The sequence below is a fragment of the Tachypleus tridentatus genome, chromosome 13, assembly GCF_004210375.1.
Source record: "Tachypleus tridentatus isolate NWPU-2018 chromosome 13, ASM421037v1, whole genome shotgun sequence".
NCBI lineage: Eukaryota > Metazoa > Arthropoda > Merostomata > Xiphosura > Limulidae > Tachypleus > Tachypleus tridentatus.
In genome coordinates, this window is record NC_134837.1 from 198,841,585 (window position 1) to 198,856,797 (window position 15,213).

The following is a 15,213-nucleotide window of genomic DNA, read 5'->3' on the forward strand; positions in this document are numbered from 1 at the left end:
TGAATTTAAATTCAATTTATTTTCCACATGCACGTATTGAAATTCTATCTTCTCTACCCCGTACTCATACATTGATGTAACATTTTGTAAACTATTACTGAAAGTTATACGTACTGAAAAACGATAAACCATTGAGATGTGTAGAAATGTCTGTTACGCGGAAAGAATCAAATTGAATTCCATTAAGAAGTCAACGCCCTCTACCTTCAATTCTTAAACATCAGGATATTTCATGAGTATATCTTATTGCAAATAAAGGAAATTGTTTTTCACTCTTTTCCAGTGCACCTCCTTCTCATTTTCCAAGAACGTTAGGCAGTGATGCGCTGCTTTGTATTTATATAATAGTTTATAGATGAAAACATAAAAAGACAAAAAACGATACTCTTAAAGAAATGTGCGAGAAACTGTCACGTATATTTACCTCGTGATTTATATACACAATTAGGTGTTCATAATGGTTAGCTATACGAGATGCTGGTCACTTCAAAGTTTAACGAATTCAATGGAAACGTAAGAGACAGAGAGAGAAAATAAAATATTTAAGAATGTAAACTACAACCACAGAAACACTATGATAAAAGCTGTAGTTCAAGTGACCGTAGTGAAACATATCTTCAGTATAAGAAACACAATGATAAAAGCTGTATTTCAAGTGATAGTTGTGAAACATATCTTCAGTATAAGAAACACTATGATAAAAGCCATGCTTCAAGTGACCGTGATTAAACATATCTTCAGCTTAAGAAACACTGATAAAAGCTGTACTTCAAGTGACAGTAGTGAAACATATCTTTAGCATAAGAAACACTATGATAAAAGCTGTACTTCAAGTGACCATGCTGAAACAAGTCTTCAGCATAAGAAACAATATGATGAAAGCTGTACTTCAAGTGACCATAATGAAACATATTTTGAGTATAAGAAACACTATGATAAAAGCTGTATTTCAAGTGACCATGCTGAAACAAGTCTTCAGCATAAGAAACAATATGATGAAAGCTGTACTTCAAGTGACCATAATGAAACATATTTTGAGTATAAGAAACACTATGATAAAAGCTGTATTTCAAGTGACCATAATGAAACAAATCTTCAGCATGTGAAACACTATGATGAAAGCTCTACTTCATGTGACAGTAGTGAAACATATTTCCAGTATAAGAAACACTATGATAAAAGCTGTACTTTAAGTGACCGTGATTAAACAAATCTTCAGTATAAGAAACACTATGATAAAAGCTGTACTTCAAGTGACCGTATGGAAACATATTTTGAGTTTAAGAAACACTATGATAAAAGCTGTACTTCAAGTGACCGTAATGAAACATGTCTTCAGGAGAAGAAACACAATGATAAGAGCTGTATAACTTAAACAAACGGAAAGTTGACATAAAGAAAATGCCAGTAATAAAAGAAGAAATATATTTTCTAGTATCTATGAATTGTCAGACATATGTTTTTGTTTACATGCTATATTAACAGATATCAAAGGAATACCGCAAGGTTGTAATGTCCGTATAGAAGCACTGTACTATATACTAAGATTATATAATAGTCGTATGAATATGAAAAGATACACATTGATTGAATTTGAACATTTGAATTGTCGTGAAGGAAAGAGAAATATGTTTGTTTACGTTAATGGTTATGAATGTGAAAATAAACATAATTCGTGATGACGAGAAACCCACTTGAAGTAAAAATGTATCTTAAGATGTCTGGTATGGGTATTAAAACTTTTACACTGTCGTCCTTAAGACGTGCCCGGCAACTGCCAGTTGCGAACTCTCTCTTTGTTAACCTGAGATGACCTAAGAGAGTCGAAACGTTGTTCTCTACTTTATTTTAATAAAAAATAAAATAACAATCCGGAGTAACTGCTACGCACAAACTGTTTTCTTTGCGCTCGTGTGAGTATGTTTGTTTGTTTTTTGAATTTCGTCCAAAGCTACACAAGGGCTATCTGCTCTAGCCGTCCGTAATTTAGCAGTGTAAGACTAGAGGGAAGGCAGTTAGTCATCGCCACCCAACGCCAGCTTCTGGGCTACTCTTTTACCAATAAATAGTGGGATTGACCGTATTATTATAAAAGGACTGAAAGGGCGAGCATGTTTGGTGTGACGGGGATTCGAACTCGCGAACATCAGATTATGAGTCGAACGCCTACCCTCTAAGTGAAGATCTTTCAGTGAACTGGGTGTGACCCTGTGTTAAAGGTTATCGGTCATTTTGTAAATGATCCTTGAACTTTACCTTAGGATTTAATCAACTGCACAATGATATTTCAATTTCATCATATTTTAATGCATGACGCCTTATTACAGTTCAAGCCTAATAACAAGTGAAACAAAGAATTAAGAGTAGTTCAGTAAATACATTTATTTATCAATTCTGGAGAAATTTTATAATCTTAAATTCTTTTTTTTTAAATTATTTATCCACTTGAACTTATATAGGTAAAGTTTCAATTATACAAATGTTTTTACAGGTGCACAATTTATGAATATCTGGACACTAGGAAACCTCCTGGCTCGGACAGTTGACCCTTGACTGTCAAATCTTACTATTTAGTCAGAAAAAGTAGCGTAATACTTAGTGGTGGTTACTACTGATTTGCTGTATTTTCTCTTGAATCTTAACTTATGGTGGTTACTGTTGATTTGCTGTTTTTTTTTTTCTAGAGTCTTAACTTATGGTGGTTACTGTTGATTTGTTGTATTTTCTCTAGAGTCTTAACTTATGGTGGTTACTGTTGATTTGCTGTTTTTTTTTCTAGAGTCTTAATTTATGGTGGTTACTGTTGATTTGTTGTATTTTCTCTAGAGTCTTAACTTATGGTTGTTACTGTTGATTTGCTATTTTTTCTCTAGAGTCTTAACTTATGGTAGTTACTGTTGATTTGCTGTTTTTTCTCTAGAGTCTTGACTTCAAAATTAGGGATGGGCATGTTTTGTGTATCCGTGAAACACGAACAAACCAGTAAAACAGATTGTAAAGAAATATATTTGTTATAATTTTCTAGTTTGAAACTTAAAGACTGAAGTCTATTTAGCTATCTGTACAATAACTTTCTATCGTTATTTTAGAATCAGTTTGTTATAAAACCTGTACATTTAGTGACTATATGATTGGTAACAGACAGGCTTGCTATTTCGGGACATGAATAAACTATGTTGCTTCCAATACTTTGTTTTATAAATTATCTTCTTACACATTAGTTTATCCTTCGGTAGAACAGGGGTAAGTTCACAAATTTACAAGTTTTTAATTTAGGATAAAGTAATAACCCTGTGGCTTAGCTATGAAACACAAACTATACCATTTTTCAAAATCATTTGCCAACATTAATACAAGAGATATAATAACATAGATTGAAACAGCTTTTTGAAATTATTTTATTTCCTACATGAATGATATCATATGCGAAACACGGGGTAACTAGCTAGGTCAGAGACCCCTGAAGTTCATCACAGCTCTCCCTAATTTTAACTGTTGAAGAGAGTGGAATTAACCAGCCAGAAAAACTCGTCGCCTTTGCAGCTACTCTTAGCTGGATAGAAAGATTGGCATCCACAGTTATATCACTAAAAGTATAGGATATCTCGAGCAGCGTATCAAGGTTTAAACCTTGATCAGAATTACTTCTTTCTTTACTCTCACATTATCTTGGAATGTTACTGAAGGATATTAAAAAAAAATAAAGTAACAATGTCTTGATGCACAAGAGAAAAACTTGGAAGTAACCAAGAGGACTGAAGAAAATATACTTTATTTAATATCTCATTTTGACCCTTTATTGTTTTCACTTAAATCTCTTAGAAAAAAATCTGTTTTATCTCATCTCTTCCCGAAAATTATTTAAAATTTACTTTTTTATTTCTTGGCAAATATTTATTAGTTTATAATCTTAACCTCCATTCCCATGGCAGAGCGGTATGTTTTCAGACTTACAATGTTGGAAAACTGATTTCGATACCCGTGGTGAGCAGAGCACAGATAGCCCATTGTGCTTAACCTCAAACAAACGAACTTATAATCTTAACCTTATGTTTTCAAAATTATTCAGTTTATCCTAATCCAGACTGAAAAAGATTTGGATTACTAAATTTCTCACTTTGTCTAGTTTTGGATTCTCTTTGTCTTTACTTTTTGCCCTTTTGGATAAATTTCATCATTTTTATGTTCATTTTACTTTGATTTTTTGTTTGGTTATTTGTTGTTAAATGCAAAGCTGCATAATGGACTATCTGGAGTGCGCCAACCTCAGGGATCGAACACTGTAAATTATCGTTATAAGCCCTCAAGCTTACCGTTGAGTCATGGTGTTTGAGATCTCCTGGAGTACCTATTTATTCATTTTCACAAAGGATGAATCGTTAGATTCTAAAGGGATGACCATTTCAGAGAAGTAGGGCGGCTTTAAGTGGTATTTCCTTTTTGTATATGCTTGCCCTTTCAGCCGTGGGGGAGTTATGTTACGGTGAATCCCACTATTCGTTGGTAAAAGAGTAGCCCAAAAGTTGGCGGTGAGTGGTAATGACTAGCTGCCTTCCTTCTAGTCTTAAACTGAAAAATTAAGGACGGCTAGCGCAGATAGCCCTCGTGTAGCTTTGCGCGAAATTCAAAAACAAGCAAACAAGCAACTTCAACCCCGGATTTTGTGGTAGCAATGAATTATAAATATTAAACATTGGAATTTCTTAAAAGGTAAGGAATTTGTCAAATATGAACAGAAAATTAGAAATCAAATGAAACTCGGCAATTATAACATTCATAAACACAATAAGATGATGGCGCCATGCAGAGGGAAAAATCCTCTTAGTTTAAAACCAATCTGTGTTTTTTTTATAATTACATGCGCTACACGTTGACTTTGTGTGAAGACAAAAATTTAAATACTCGTTCATCATGCTACCACTGAGGTCGCTGTTATCGTGAGCGAAAAGGTTAAATCCCACGTGTGCCATGTCGGATATAAAGAATGGATTAGATATTAAATTCCAAATTATTAAAAGTTGTAGCAAGTTTATGTGACGTAGCAGTTTGAAATTTGGCGCTCACTTTACTGTATATAGTCTTTTTACTGTGTAATGTATGGATAGAAACCTTTACAACGTTAAAGCGTACATCCAACAAAACAGCTATTTTCATTCTGAAGTAACAATACTGTTTGATGTTTACATTGTTAAAAAAGTACGGTAAGAACGAACATCTTTTATGGTTGGAAAAAAAAATATAAAAATGTACTATATGTCGTCGTTATTTGTATACTTCAATTTCTCGAAATATCTTCCCAAAATTTTAAATATATCGCTGGATAATTTGACAACGCGAACAGTGTCGTTGTATGAAATATAATCGTATCCCAAGCACAAGTTTCTATCACTCAAGATCGATTCATTTATTTGCCAAAGTTCCTGTGCATAGAGACGGTCCCGCCCGTCACCTGTACACAGGTAAGTGGATGGCCTTCAAAATAGTTGATGACCTCATTCAGGACGTCGATGTATTTTGTTATGCGGGAAGATGATCCGTAGTTATAAATAGTAAAGGCAAAACTAAACTGAAAATGACTACAACTGAACCTTTGCATCACGAATTTAATATAGTGTGTGTATGTGTGTGTTTACAGCAAAGCCACATCGGGCTACTGCTGAGCCAACCGAGGGGAATCGAACACCTGATTTTAGCGTTGTAAATCCGTAGACTTACCTCTATACTAGCGGGGGATTTAATATAGAAGAAAATAAACTGCCTTTAATATTTAACTTTTTCACGTTTTATTGATCGTGTCGATGTAAACCTTGACGTATGGAATCTAATTTCTCCCCTTTGTATCTAAACCAATCATGCTCGATTATCTCAGCCAATCACATTTCAGTGATTTAAGGTTGAACCAGGAATAGTTAGCAAAAGTTAACTTTCGATCACATTTTCATGATAGGTGTGCGTATAAAATCTTAATATTGTAGAATTTAATCTGCATCGGTGACATCTGTTAGTGTTTTCAGACTAAATCCTCTGTATGAAGTGAGTGTAATAAAACACGTTCGAGACAACAAACAATATGATGAAACGTGTATCTCAAGTGTCCGTAATAAAACATCTTCAGAATAAGAAACAAGGAGGTAAAAGCTATATTTAAAGTGACTAGAAAAACTGTCAACACTGATATTCACGTTATCTCGTGACTTGAGAACTAACGACACTGATATGGATGGCATGTCGTGACTGGGAAACTGAAGACACTGGTATGGACAGTATGTCGTGACTAGAGAACTGACGACATTGATATGGATGACATGTCGTGACCAGGAAACTGACGATACTGGTGTGGACGTTATGTCGTGACTAGAGAACTGACAACACTGATATGGTTGACATGTCGTGACTTGAAAACTGATGGCACTGATATTACGCCACCTAATGAATAGGAAACTGACGACACTGATATGAACATTATGTCGTGACCAGGAAACTGACGACACTGATATGAACATTATGTCGTGACTTAAGGACTAAAGACTGGAACGTTATCAGTTTAAAACATCATTTATTAACTTTTGGGGCATAAAAGCTCCAGGTTTATATGAAGTAAGTTTAAAAACACATCACAAAACAAAACGTGAGTGTTGTCTACACACCGAATACCATACGTTTAAACACGTATACTTAACCAGACAAGTCTAAACCTGTATGATTTGTTTTAATCGATTTCTACAAAACTGACTCACAACTGTTTGAGAAATTGAAATTTTTCACCAGTACGTATCTCAAATAATGACTAATATGTCACATTACGCGATTTGCACGTTTTCTGGATGTTTCTCACTTAACAAGAGGAACATTTAACATAATGACAGAACTAATGTAAGTTATATTATATTAATATACTCTGTTCTCCATTAATTTCAGTACTTATCCTAGGAGATAGAAATGACGTTTAGACAAGTATATACAATACCAAGGTTGGGAGAAAGTCGGTCAGCTGTTTGTGAACTTATTTTAAACGATAGATATTCATTCGAAAAGAATACGTTAAATATCGTAGTAACAAAACTAATCTGGTATGAAGGGCACATTCATTATGTTACAGGAAAAAAACCCAACTTAAATGACCTTATAGAGCGTTTATTTTCAAGGAGAGGTTAGATTGCAGAATTAAACATTCTCTTATTATAAATCTTGTGTGTAATTTATTTTTAGAGCAAAAACAATGTCATATTTAATTGCTTTTCGTATAGTTTCTGTTGATGTAGATACAGTAATAAGTGGAAAGTAAGCCATATTTAACGGGAAAGGTGAAATTCTGAAATGGCGTACAGGACTCCAGTCCCAAGGGGGCGCTAAAATCGACATTGCAATAAGCAGTTCTTGTTGATTTTACAGGGTTGCCGCAAACAAAATTAGCACGTGCCACGATTTTTCCCAGGGCCGGAAATGATCAAAATGACATTTAGTTTCTTATTTCTACTCCCCTCCAAACATTTATCTGAATTTTTTTTCCAAAATTTACATTAAAACTAACAAATTATAAAACGTAATTTAGTGTATTGTGATTTAAACATGTGTTAGAATTTTATTATCTCCTACCAAATACCATTAAAAATGTATATACAAAAGTAAAAATATGGTTTCTATTCTCCTGAGATTTTGGCGATATTTCGAAATTTCATCCTTCGTTAAGGTTGAACCAATATCACGAGAAAACTTTCTGAGGTGTTTGGTAACCTTTTGAACTCTTTACCACCTGGCGGTAGGTTTACCATGTGGTAGATCTGTGGATTTTGGTAATAGCTAACCGGGTTCGAATTCGTGCAATGCCATAAAATATTTTCCGCTCTAGCCGTTGTTGCGTTTTAAGAACGACAGTCGGTCACTTAACCTGGGTGGTTTTGATTGGCAACCTTCTCTCTGGTCAGTAGCCGGAAACGAAGAAATGTGTCAGAAAACTTTCTTCGCTTCGTCAAGAAAGGAAAACGGTGTCGATTGGTAAGAAAAGTCCGTTACAAGTTCACCTGTTAGTGATAGTAAAATATTTGTATGAAACATGAACGAACGTACAAGACACCAAAAACCATGTGTATCTACGTGTGTCATAAACGTGTATCTACGCGATAATAACCATACGTATTTACGTGTGTGATAAATATGTGGATCTACGTGAGTGGTAACCATTTTGGTAAACTCGTTACATAAGCATCTTATCTGCACCTGGTTGAAACGATTTAGAAACGGTTAATAGAGTAGGAAAATTTAGGTTTTCGAACTTACCTGTATGTATGTATCTGTTAAAATGAAGCTTACCTGTATGTATCTGTTAAAATGTTCTTCGTTTTAAACCGTTTTTTGAAGTAGTAATATAACTTAGTTTTCGTTTAAACGCGTGCGTTGTTGTTTATAAAAATCAGTACACGTCAGTTGGTTGCTGCGTGCGTAATCTGTTTTTTAAATGTTTGTTTGTTTTTTGAATTTCGCGTAAAGCTACACGAGGGCTATCTGCGCTAGCCGTCCCTAATTTTGCAGTGTAAGACTAAAGGGAAGACAGCTAGTCATCACCACCCACCGCCAACTCATGGGTTACTCTTTTACCAACGAATAGTGGGATTGGCCGTTACATTATAACGCCCCCACGACTGAAAGGGCGAACATGTTTGGTGTGACGGGGATTCGAACCCACGACCCTCAGAATACGAGTCGAATGCCTTAACCATCTGGCCATGCTGGGCCGTTTTTTAAATGTTTTATGATAAGACAACTTGAATTTCAAGTAAAATCTCGTTTTGACATCAAACCATACATTTGCCAGCTAGAAGCAATATTTAATTCCAGCTGTCAGCAAAACGTTATCAAAACTTTTGAAGAAATTTCGACATTGTTTGTTTTAATAATAACTTGACAAACAACGATTTACCATAGTACTGGTTTCTACAGTGAATTAGTTTGTCTTATTCAGGACGAAACATGTATTATGCCCCTCCCTAAAAACATATAATAGTAAATGAACAAAGACGATTTATCAGGAAAATTATAATATCATAATATTTTCTCATACATAATACTGTATAAATGATTAAACAAATACGGTTCTAGAAGACTGGGTTGTCAGATGTGTCTCGCCCACTACAAACACCCACCAGCCAAACTAGTCCGTCACACGGTAAAGTACTTTAAGACACGTTAGCAGTCATGCTGTTATCATTTTTAGGTATTATTACATTAAAATTCAGAGGTGAAAGAAACAAAACAAATTATTCATTTCACATTATAGTGATAAAGAGTAATTAGATAATCTAATCTCTTGTTCTACAGGCCAACAGTTACATTCTAGTTCTCACTTCTACGATTTTATGTTCGAAACACACCATCTTTCTTTTACCTACTTACTCCATTAAACTTTAATATGACACAGTTGTATCTGTGAAAAGCCTGCTCACGTGGAAGTATGTACTACGAAAACAGGTTTCTTCATATTAACTTCAGTAAGATGTAACAGTAAAATTATTATACAATGTAACAGGAAATTAAGTTAAAACAATAGCCCAATGTGGGATAAAACTTAAATATAGTTTAAAAGGCCAATGGCCCTTAATAAATTAAAAATGTTTGTAGTGTGGACAGTGTTACCATCGCCAATGACACTCTCAAACGTCTTGAGTGAACTCATGGTAAAAATACGTCTGTAATGGTGTCGTCAGATAAAAGAAAAGGATGAATTAAAAACTATGACCCATTCTTACCCTAGTTAGGACAACTTCCTCCTTCCGATCCTTACGGAAAAAAGACGGCAAAAGTCTAATAGAAGGTTCAATTTGAAAAGCTTCTTATCACGCTGTTCACTCAAGTCGATTGCGAACTGGCGCAGAGTCGAGCATTGAATACGTGTATGGAACAGGTATGATAGTGATAGCACCAGAGCAGATAGATTTCGCTGCGATGTCAGCGAACTCGTTCCCGGGAATACTGATGTGGCTTGGTTTTAAGAAAAATTGGACAGAAGTAAATTATAAAGAGAAAATGGCTGGTCGGTTGTGAATATTGATGAGAACAGGGTGCGAACTAACGTGAAGCGATTCCAAGATCAATACAGAGATAGCCGAGACTGTACAAATAGTACAATTCGTGTATCGCAAAGCATCTACGTGGTCAGAGCAAGACAAATGTCAAGCACGTATGGTTGACACAGGCTGTACGAGATATGTATGTACATCTTACCAACGGATTAAAAATATAACATCACTTAAAACTCGATGAATGAAATAACAAGAGCATTATAAAAAGAATGGATAAAGTTAGTGTTATTACGAAAGTTATACAAACAAAAACAAAAAAATTAATTATGTTTTGTTTAATTTCGCGTAAAGCTACACTAGGGCTAAGTGCGCAAGTCGTCCCTAATTAAGCAGTGTAAGGCCAGAGAGAAGGTCATGACAACCCACCACCAAATCTTGATCTACTCTTTTACCAACGAAAACTGGGATTGATCGTCACTAATAACGTCCAAACAGCTGAAAAAGCGAGGATGTTTGGGCGCCGGCGATGCGAATGCGCGACCCTCAAATCAAGAGTCGCACGCTTTCACTCACCTGGCCATGCCGGGCTTTAAAATATTTTAATGCATCGCCGAGACCCGTGATCGAACCAGGGACCTTTAGATCTTCAGTCTAACGCTCTCCCAACTGAGCTATCTCGGCCCGAGCATTCAGTTATGGCAGTGAGTTATATGACGCTATTACAGTACAAATATGTATTTTACGGGCATTCATTAAAATACTGGTAAAAATAAATCTTACTTTTGGTCAGTTGATTTCTACAATTACAAAAACGTTCATACATAAACACATATACAAATGTATATTACGTTTAAGACATCTTTTGCGTTTTAGTTTTGAAAAGTTAGCCAACATAATTTGATACCACAGGCCAAGTATTTGTGTTCTTTTCAAAAGTAGAAGAAAATACAATTATCGCAAGATCAAGTTTTAATATAACAAAATGTCAAGAGTCAATCCAGCCAATATCACTTTCCTGAATTGTCTAATTCACTTTGATATCGTGAAATTTATTAAAATATGTTAAAATCGTATATAATAATTTGAATAACACATAAAAACGTTATTCGAATGCAAAGCTAAATATAAATATTTGACTTATCAATCTTAATACACAAAAAAAATATATATTTTATTTTCTCAATAGATGTAAGAATAATCCCAATACATCTATACAGAAGTTAGGGGGAAGGCGAGTAGGATAGTACCTTAACTTTGAATTTGATTTCCACTAATTAATATGAGCATTATAGAGAAAAGGTTTTAAAACTTCTCCATATCTAGTTAAAACAAAGAATGGACGAAGCACTTTTTGAAATACTCAAAAAAATGCACACCTTGTGGCTCCTTCAATTTTACCTGTAAGGTAGGATAAAACGGATCTCTAAAATCAGGTAACTGCTATGGAAATTTGCACGTTTTTAAATCACGTGTAAAATGTAAGTCTATAATATAATAGCAGTGAAATTTGTAAAAAAAAAAAAAAAAATATTGAACCGCATCAACGTACTTGGGACTTTCTATTTAGTTTTCAAATACTTTTGAAAAGGTATTTGACGCTACAGGTAATCAATCACCCATAACACGTATTACATTGTTTAATTTTAAATAATATGCCACCTAAGTGCAAATTTTGTTTGCAAACAGCAAAATATTTGTTCTGTTGAAAAATTTTGGAGAGTATCTTGTGTATATTGCATTATTTTTTTTTTATGAGATTTCGTGAGAAATACAAATAATAAGATACTAACAAAATATTCGAGCGGTTCGATTAAGAATAACAGCATCCACTAATGATAATGTGGTCCCTCAACTGAAAATGGCTGTTAAAGCATTCGTCAGTATAACATGACATATAGTATTTTTGCCAAAAAATCGGTAAAAAATAAAATAACAGTAAAATTATTATAAAATGTAACAGGAAATTAAGTTAAAACAATAGCCCAATGTCGGATAAAACTTAAATATAGTTTAAAAGGCCAATGGCCCTTAATAAATTAAAAATGTTTGTAGTGTGGACAGTGTTACCATCGCCAATGACACTCTCAAACGTCTTGAGTGAACTCATGGTAAAAATACGTCTGTAATGGTGTCGTCAGATAAAAGAAAAGGATGAATTAAAAACTATGACCCATTCTTACCCTAGTTAGGACAACTTCCTCCTTCCGATCCTTACGGAAAAAAGACGGCAAAAGTCTAATAGAAGGTTCAATTTGGAAAAGCTTCTTATCACGCTGTTCACTCCAAGTCGATTGCGAACTGGCGCAGAGTCGAGCATTGAATACGTGTATGGAACAGGTATGATAGTGATAGCACCAGAGCAGATAGATTTAGCTGCGATGTCAGCGAACTCGTTCCCGGGAATACTGATGTGGCTTGGTTTTAAGAAAAATTGGACAGAAGTAAATTATAAAGAGAAAATGGCTGGTCGGTTGTGAATATTGATGAGAACAGGGTGCGAACTAACGTGAAGCGATTCCAAGATCAATACAGAGATAGCCGAGACTGTACAAATAGTACAATTCGTGTATCGCAAAGCATCTACGTGGTCAGAGCAAGACAAATGTCAAGCACGTATGGTTGACACAGGCTGTACGAGATATGTATGTACATCTTACCAACGGATTAAAAATATAACATCACTTAAAACTCGATGAATGAAATAACAAGAGCATTATAAAAGAATGGATAAAGTTAGTGTTATTACGAAAGTTATACAAACAAAAACAAAAAAATTAATTATGTTTTGTTTAATTTCGCGTAAAGCTACACTAGGGCTAAGTGCGCAAGGCGTCCCTAATTAAGCAGTGTAAGGCCAGAGAGAAGGTCATGACAACCCACCACCAAATCTTGATCTACTCTTTTACCAACGAAAACTGGGATTGATCGTCACTAATAACGTCCAAACAGCTGAAAAAGCGAGGATGTTTGGGCGCCGGCGATGCGAATGCGCGACCCTCAAATCAAGAGTCGCACGCTTTCACTCACCTGGCCATGCCGGGCTTTAAAATATTTTAATGCATCGCCGAGACCCGGGATCGAACCAGGGACCTTTAGATCTTCAGTCTAACGCTCTCCCAACTGAGCTATCTCGGCCCGAGAATTCAGTTATGGCAGTGAGTTATATGACGCTATTACAGTACAAATATGTATTTTACGGGCATTCATTAAAATACTGGTAAAAATAAATCTTACTTTTGGTCAGTTGATTTCTACAATTACAAAAACGTTCATACATAAACACATATACAAATGTATATTACGTTTAAGACATCTTTTGCGTTTTAGTTTTGAAAAGTTAGCCAACATAATTTGATACCACAGGCCAAGTATTTGTGTTCTTTTCAAAAGTAGAAGAAAATACAATTATCGCAAGATCAAGTTTTAATATAACAAAATGTCAAGAGTCAATCCAGCCAATATCACTTTCCTGAATTGTCTAATTCACTTTGATATCGTGAAATTTATTAAAATATGTTAAAATCGTATATAATAATTTGAATAACACATAAAAACGTTATTCGAATGCAAAGCTAAATATAAATATTTGACTTATGAATCTTGATACACAAAAAAATATATATTTTTTTCTCAATAGATGTAAGAATAATCCCAATACATCTATACAGAAGTTAGGGGGAAGGCGAGTAGGATAGTACCTTAACTTTGAATTTGATTTCCACTAATTAATATGAGCATTATAGAGAAAAGGTTTTAAAACTTCTCCATATCTAGTTAAAACAAAGAATGGACGAAGCACTTTTTGAAATACTCAAAAGAATGCACACCTTGTGGCTCCTTCAATTTTACCTGTAAGGTAGGATAAAACGGATCTCTAAAATCAGGTAACTGCTATGGAAATTTGCACGTTTTTAAATCACGTGTAAAATGTAAGTAATGTTTAGTTAATTTTAAACATGAAAGCAAAGAATCCGACATGTCATTAAGCAATGTTTTGTTTTGTGGTACTATAATATAATAGCAGTGAAATTTGTAAAAAAAAAATAAAAAAATATTGAACCGCATCAACGTACTTGGGACTTTCTATTTAGTTTTGAAATACTTTTGAAAAGGTATTTGACGCTACAGGTAATCAATCACCCATAACACGTATTACATTGTTTAATTTTAAATAATATGCCACCTAAGTGCAAATTTTGTTTGCAAACAGCAAAATATTTGTTCTGTTGAAAAATTTTGGAGAGTATCTTGTGTATATTGCATTATTTTTTTTATGAGATTTCGTGAGAAATACAAATAATAAGATACTAACAAAATATTCGAGCGTTTCGATTAACAATAACAGCATCCACTAATGATAATGTGGTCCCTCAACTGGAAATGGCTGTTAAAGCATTCGTCAGTATAACATGACATATAATTTTTTTGCCAAAAAATCGGTAAAAAATAAAATAACAGTAAAATTATTATAAAATGTAACAGGAAATTAAGTTAAAACAATAGCCCAATGTCGGATAAAACTTAAATATAGTTTAAAAGGCCAATGGCCCTTAATAAATTAAAAATGTTTGTAGTGTGGACAGTGTTACCATCGCCAATGACACTCTCAAACGTCTTGAGTGAACTCATGGTAAAAATACGTCTGTAATGGTGTCGTCAGATAAAAGAAAAGGATGAATTAAAAACTATGACCCATTCTTACCCTAGTTAGGACAACTTCCTCCTTCCGATCCTTACGGAAAGAAGACGGCAAAAGTCTAATAGAAGGTTCAATTTGGAAAAGCTTCTTATCACGCTGTTCACTCCAAGTCGATTACGAACTGGCGCAGAGTCGAGCATTGAATACGTGTATGGAACAGGTATGATAGTGATAGCACCAGAGCAGATAGATTTAGCTGCGATGTCAGCGAACTCGTTCCCGGGAACACTGATGTGGCTTGGTTTTAAAAAAAATTGGACAGAAGTAAATTATAAAGAGAAAATGGCTGGTCGGTTGTGAATATTGATGAGAAGAGGGTGCGAACTAACGTGAAGCGATTCCAAGATCAATACAGAGATAGCCGAGACTGTACAAATAGTACAATTCGTGTATCGCAAAGCATCTACGTGGTCAGAGCAAGACAAATGTCAAGCACGTATGGTTGACACAGGCTGTACGAGATATGTATGTACATCTTACCAACGGATTAAAAATATA

General features: G+C 34.6%; 2 non-coding genes across 2 annotated transcripts; both read right to left on the bottom strand.

Moving 5' to 3' along the window:
• Positions 1-10,624: 10,624 nt before the first annotated feature.
• On the bottom strand, positions 10,625-10,697 carry TRNAF-GAA (transfer RNA phenylalanine (anticodon GAA)). Its single transcript has one exon. It is a non-coding gene; the product is annotated as a tRNA-Phe (tRNA).
• A 2,381-nt stretch (positions 10,698-13,078) lies between these two features.
• On the bottom strand, positions 13,079-13,151 carry TRNAF-GAA (transfer RNA phenylalanine (anticodon GAA)). The gene has a single exon. It is a non-coding gene; the product is annotated as a tRNA-Phe (tRNA).
• Between the last annotated feature and the right edge of the window lie 2,062 nt (positions 13,152-15,213).